The sequence below is a fragment of the Lagopus leucura genome, unplaced genomic scaffold, assembly GCF_019238085.1.
Source record: "Lagopus leucura isolate 7727_CA_CO unplaced genomic scaffold, USGS_WTPT01 Super-Scaffold_100001, whole genome shotgun sequence".
Classification (NCBI taxonomy): domain Eukaryota; kingdom Metazoa; phylum Chordata; class Aves; order Galliformes; family Phasianidae; genus Lagopus; species Lagopus leucura.
This window is the reverse complement of record NW_024962262.1, coordinates 35,718,868-35,725,422: the sequence shown is the minus strand read 5'-3', so window position 1 is coordinate 35,725,422 and position 6,555 is coordinate 35,718,868. Positions and strand designations below refer to the sequence as shown.

At 43.3% G+C, this 6,555-nt stretch overlaps 1 protein-coding gene across 4 annotated transcripts in view; it reads left to right on the top strand.

Annotated features, from left to right (window-relative positions):
* The first annotated feature begins 6,309 nt into the window (after positions 1-6,309).
* The window catches only part of STK24 (serine/threonine kinase 24), a 41,656-nt gene continuing 41,410 nt past the window's right edge, over positions 6,310-6,555 (top strand). For 2 of the 4 annotated variants that reach the window (XM_042867702.1, XM_042867704.1), the window contains exon 1: positions 6,450-6,537. The gene's annotated coding sequence lies outside the window, so the exon portion shown is untranslated. Of the gene's footprint in view, positions 6,538-6,555 lie in introns of all 4 variants that reach the window. The other 2 variants (XM_042867705.1, XM_042867703.1) reach the window with 2 other exon arrangements.

Sequence of the window (6,555 nt, the reverse complement as noted above, 5' to 3'; positions counted from 1 at the left end):
ATGGCTTTATAGAGTTCAGTGCCTGCAACATCATATTACAGCATCTGTCCAGGTTTATCTGCATTTCTTATATGCATTGTTATATGCATTATCTGCATATAAACAGGGCTCAAAACATATTTATCTCCAAATGTGGTAGCAGAGGCAGTAATCAGCAGCAGTCACAAGGCAATTCACCGTGTGGTACCTGATATTCACCAGAGATCTCTGAACCTGCTCAGGTGATGGTATTTTGGGCTGGGGCTTACTAGGGAGTGAAGATTGGACAGACAAATTGGAATTTGGCTTAGTAAAATGAAAAGTATGCAGAAGAGGAATTGAAAGATCGTTGTCTGTTTCAAAAGAGCAGCCATAGAGAAATCAGATCTGCAATTGAAATCAGTTACTCAGATAATTGGAGAACTTGAAAATGGAGATGGCTTGGGATTCTTGCAGGTTGAAAATAGTTTTGTTCATCCCATTTGTGTCATAACCAGGTATGTAAGCCCTCATAAAAGAAGATTAGAAACGAGAATTAGAATGAAATTATAGAATTGTAGAATGCTTAGAGTTGGAAGGGACCCTTAAAGGTCATCTTGTCGCACTGCCTTGCGATGAACAGGGACATTTACAGCTAGACCAGGTTGCTCAGAGCCCTTTCCGGCCTGACCTTGAATGTCTCCAGGGATGGGGCATCCACCACCTCTCTGGACAACTTGTTCCAGTGCTTCACCACCCTTTTTGGAAAAAAAAGTCCTTATATCCAGTCTGCATCTCCCCTCTTTTAGTTTGAAACTGTTTCCCCTTGTCCTACCACAACAGACCCTGCTAAAGAATCTGCCCCTTCTTTCTTATCTCCTTTAGGTGCTGAAAGGCTGCTATCAGAGAGGGACTCTGTTAAAGCTTGTCTAAGGTCAGAATGGTTATGAATAAAGATAGAAGTGTGTACGTGATTTAAGAAATCTGAATTTTGGTAACATTTTCTATTGGACTACAGGTGTGGTTTGTTCAGATGAGAATTTGAGACTTAAAAATGAATACATTCTGAGTTGTGTATAGTGCTGGCCTTGAGGGAAGTACTGGGCAGGTGATCACAAGAATCACAAGAATCACAAGGTTGGAAACGGCCTATAAGATCATCCAGTCCAATCGTCTCCTCGTCACCATTGCCACCACAAGCACTAAACCATATCGCGCAGCACGTCATCCAGATGCTTCTTGAACACTGCCAGGGACGGCGACTCCACCACCTTCCTGGGCAGCCATTGCAGTGCCTGACTACTCTCTGAGAGAAAAAGTTCTTCCTTATGTCTGACCTGAACCTCTTCTGATATAACTTGCGGCCATTGCCCCGTGTCCTGCTCGTTGCCTGGGAGAAGAGGCCAAATCCCTCTTCACCACAACCTCCCTTCACGAAGTTGTAGAGTGCAATGAGGTCTCCCCTGAGCCTCCTCTTCTCCAGACTGAACAATCCCAGCTCTCTCAGCCGCTCCTCATAAGACTTGTGCTCCAGACCCCTCACCAGCTTTGTTGCCCTTCTCTGGACACGTTCCAGGGCCTCAATGTCTTTCTTGTAGTGAGGGGCCCAAAACTGAACACAGTACTCGAGATGCGGCCTCACCAGTGCTGAGTAGAGGGGGACGATCACCTCCCTGCTCCTGCTGACCACACTATTTCTAATGCAGGCCAGGATGCCATTGGCCCTGTTGGCCACCTGGGCACACTGTCGTCTCATGTTCAGCCGAGCATCAACCAACACCCCCAGGTCCTTCTCTTCTTCACACTCATCCAGCCACTCATCCCCAAGCCTGTAACGCTGCATGGGGTTGTTATGGCCAAAATGCAGGACCCGACACTTGGCCTTGTTGAACCTCATCCCATTCACCTCAGCCCAGCGGTTCAGCCTGCCTAAATCCCTCTGAAGGGCCTCCCTACCCTCAGGCAGATCAACACCACCTCCCAGCTTGGTATCATCTGCAAACTTGCTGAGGGTACACTCAATCCCCTCATCCAGGTCATCAATAAAGATATTAAACAAGGTCGGCCCCAGTACCGACCCCTGGGGGACACCACTTGAAACGGGTCGCCAGCTGGACTTCACTCCATTCACCACGACCCGCTGGGCATGGCTCTCTAGCCAGTTCCTTACAGTGTATATCTGTTCAGACCATGGGCAGCCAGTTTCCCCAGAAGAAGCCTGTGAGTTGCTGAAGTCTAGGAAGACTACATCAACAGCCCTTCCCTCATCTATCAGACTAGTCACCCAGTCGTAGAAAGAGATGAGGTTGGTCAAGCATGACCTGCCTTTCACAAACCCGTGCTGGCTGGGTCTGATCCCCTGGACACTGCGTACATGCTGTGCAATCTCATCCAAGATGATTTGCTCCATAGCCTTCCCTGGTACTGAGGTAAGGCTGACAGGCCTATAGCTCCCCGGATCCTCCCTGCGGCCCTTCTTGAAGATGGGAGTCACATCAGCAGGCCTCCAATCCTCTGGGACCTCACCACTTAACCAGGAGAGTTGATAGATGGCCGAGAGGGGCTCGGCAATCACCCCCGCCAGCTCCCTCAGCACCCGAGGGTGCAGCCCATCCGGTCCCATGGACTTGTGATAGTCCAGACAGAGGAGGAGCTCTCTGACTGTCTCCACTGGAATTGCTGGGGGCATATTCTGTGCTGTGTCCCAGACTTCCAGATCGGAGCATAAAAAGCCCAGAGGATAACTGATCTGGCTATTAAAGGCAGATGTAAAGAAGGCACTGAGGATCTCAGCCTTCTCCTTGTCCTCAGTGATGGCTGTGGAGAAACTGCAGGTTTCTCAGAGTCTCTGTTATTGGTGACTGAGAATTGATTCTAGAATTGGAAAAAGAAAGAAGAGGTTTACATGCAGGTAAGATGTGTTCATGATAAAATATTGAAGGACAACCGTTATACTTAAGAGGGTTAGGCCATTACTGAAGAACTCTATGACCTTGAGGATTTGAATTACTGAACAAAATAATGTGAAGTGCTCGGTACAGTAAGTGTGAATTATTATAAAGAACCTTTCCAATAGGTTGGGCACAGCTGGGTGTGAGGCATGAGGCCAAGTTGAACAAATACGATCTTGGAATATTTTGTACTGTCTTTTCTTTCTGTAGAAGTGGGCAACACTGATGACTGAGTGGAGTATTGAGAAGAGTTCATTTTAAGGGCAGTATATTGCTCTGGCTGATTAAGGTCAGGAGTAATGAAAGCAATGTGGGACAGAGCACAGAGAAGTTACTTGTCATTGGGAGAATGATGACTGCTTATAAAGGACTTTGAGCAATCCAAGAGAAAGATGCCTGTGATTGATGCTTAGGAGTGTGAGAAGCCATCTAACACACTGCCCTAACTAACATATGGGCATCGGATTTTCTGTAATCATTAAATGTAAGTGTTCCTTTTTTTTTCTTTTTGTACTGCTGCAGGATGGATCCTGTGGCCTACTTTGAAAGAAATGTAGTGGCAGAGCGCTTAGCTCCTTGCCAAACAAGATGACTAACTTTATCCTTTTGGAGCAGATGTTGCAGTTGTGTTCTGTGGTTTCTCACAATATTCAGTCTGCTCAGTTGTGTTGAGGTTCTTAGATTGGTTCCCTTCATTTTGCATTATAACATTAGTAGAAAAATGCAATGCAGAAACTTCTGGAGCAGAGTCAGCAAAAAGAAGTGACTGAATCTATGGGAAGCATTTTTCTCTATTCAGTCATATGGAGAGACTATTTGTAAAGCTATTTGTATATTTTGGCTATTTGGAAGTCTTGCAGAAACAAAACAAAAATTGGCGAGAATCCTTCCCAGATGTTATGTTAGGGAAATGAATGGGAATTGGCCACTCGTGTAATTGCAAATTCAAGCAGCTCTTAATGTATCTGGAGGCCTGATCTGTCCATTTCTGAAATAGAGCAGACTATTAAAGAGAGACCAACGGGTAGTTTTCCATGCAGACAAACTGCCAGTAGATTACAGCTCTGCCTTCAAGCACTTGATCTCCTGGGAAGAAAATTTGGACCTTCTCAGAGAGGGGATAGAGAGATTTCTTTGAACAGCTGCTGCCTCCCGTGGATCAGAACAAAGTTCAGGAGCGGTAACTTTTAAGTTTTAAAATTCAGATATGTGTTTACAACAGTTCTGATTTGGGAAGGAAAAGGGTTTTTAGTAATAAATCTTTTCACCAGACACTTGGGTTGTATGGATGAACTGAGCGTGCAGAGATCCCCGAGGCCATATCAACTCAAGTCTTAACAGTATGGATGAAAAGACAGAGCAAGAATTGTTTTCCAAAAGAGAAAGTATTTGATGCAAATACTGGGATTTTTGTATAAATGATTTATTCAGAGACGTGTCTGTTCTGAATAATGGTAAGGGAGCATTCTGTGGCACGTGAGGAGAACCACTTCAGTACAAATTGGTTTAGTGCTTTAGTTTTGTGATTTTTTTGGAGGTGGAAGTGCTGATAGGTGGTCACTACGGGGCTAGCTGGTAGCTACACGTGCTGGAAATTGTGAAGTGCTCCGGTTTGGTTTCCTGGTGGGAGATAGATGAGCATGTTATGTGTGTAGGCTATAATAGTATGTAGTTCTCATTACGTTGAAATTCAAGCTCGTTTCGGTGGAAGCGAGTTGGATATATAGTTCTGTTGGGTCACAAAAGCCCATGTCCTTCTGTCTGTTTCCTGAAGCTGACTTTGGTAGGTCACAAAGATGCTTGGGGGAACTTCTTGGGGCCGCTGAGGTCTCACAGCATGCATTGATAAGTGTCTTTTGTGGGAGTGATCTCACTGGCCATCTGTTCCTGGAATCATCTTCTGAAAACCATGATGTCTTGTAGCTTACTTTAAAGTATTAGACGTTGTAGTATAGTAATATTTTTTGACAACTAGAAATAGAATTCAGGCTGCTCCACAAACACACTCCCTCCCTATCTCTGAACTCAAACAGTCACAGCTCTCTGGTCCTCAAAAGAACTTATTCAGATGTTAAACGTGTGATTTATAGCTTTACATGAACTAACACACCATCTTGGTGATCCCCTTCTTGGGGCTGCAAGGATCAATTCTGCAACCTTTGAGATACCAGTAGAAGTAGATGTTAAGTATAGGTGGGAGGTGCTTTTTAATTGCTGAAGAGGATATGTTGTCTCAGTGCTTGTCTGTGGTAACTTAGAAACTTTTACTGCCCCATTATTCTTCTACAATTACTGATCTTTTTTCTTATATGAATCTTTTTCTATACCAACAATGTATTTTCACTTCAGCTGATATAACCTCATCCTTTTCAGAACATTAACACATCTTTTCAGGTGTTTGATTTATTTCTTAAGGGTCTAAGTAATGCCATTCTGTGTTTCTTCCTATCATGCCTATTCCCTCTAGCTATAACTTTTCCAATTAGTTGTAATATGTATTTTGATTAGCTGTAAAGACTCCTTGTTGTCAGATGAAAAAGGTGCATGCTGGAACTCAGCATCTGCACAGTGCAAATGTGAAGAGCAGCAGTAGTGAGCTGAATACTTGGTAGTGAAGAAAAAACAACTGTAGCAAAATAGTTCATGAAGATCTTGCATTCTTTTTTAAGGTGACATGTTTAGGTGTGCAATCATTTTCACTTGACTGTTCAAATCAAGGCAGCTTTTTTTTTCAAGGAGTGAATGACCTCATCCAACTGGGAGAAGAGCAAAAAAAAATCCTGTTCCAGGAAGAACTTGGGAGCAGGAGTATGAAGGAAGTGTGGCAGTTTGCACAGGTGGTCCTTAGTAGAACATAGTTAAAGAGAATTGCTTGCCACATGAAGCAGTAAGAAGTGATAGTCAGTGCACTGAAGAGTGGGAACAAAATCTGTATAGGATGAGGTATGTGAAAAATTCAGAGGAGTAAGGCAGCATTCTGGGAACGAAGCAATTTAAAGAGCAAGGAACAGAAAAAAAAATCCGCATTACTTTTATATTTGATCCATGTTAATTTTAATAGAAACCAGATCTTTGTGGGGGTGTTTCATTCTCAGTGCCTAGGTGCAATTTATTGGCCAAGAAAAATGAATTGAGGCAGTAGTGTTTTCTCATGCTGGATAGGAGAAATCCTGGTTCCAGGGACTGTGGTAAATTTGTACTTTATGTACAGCAAAGTGTAAATGTTGCAATATGTGCACGTTGGGTAGGTACGAAGAGCACATTAATTATAGAGATAGAAAAAGGGTGGCTGGATAAATAGGACTCTGTACAATTTGAAGGGTGTGCAGCCTTTGAAAATGCCAGATTTCATTTTAATGTTACAAATACTGAGTAACTTTTCTCTTATTTTTAACAGACTCTGAAGGCAGATCCAGAAGAACTGTTTACAAAACTGGAGAAAATTGGTAAGGGCTCTTTTGGTGAAGTTTTTAAAGGAATTGACAATCGGACTCAGAAAGTGGTTGCTATAAAAATCATTGACCTAGAAGAAGCAGAAGATGAAATAGAAGACATCCAACAGGAAATCACAGTGCTGAGTCAGTGTGACAGTCCCTATGTAACTAAATATTATGGATCCTATTTAAAGGTAAGATGCTCACAGTTG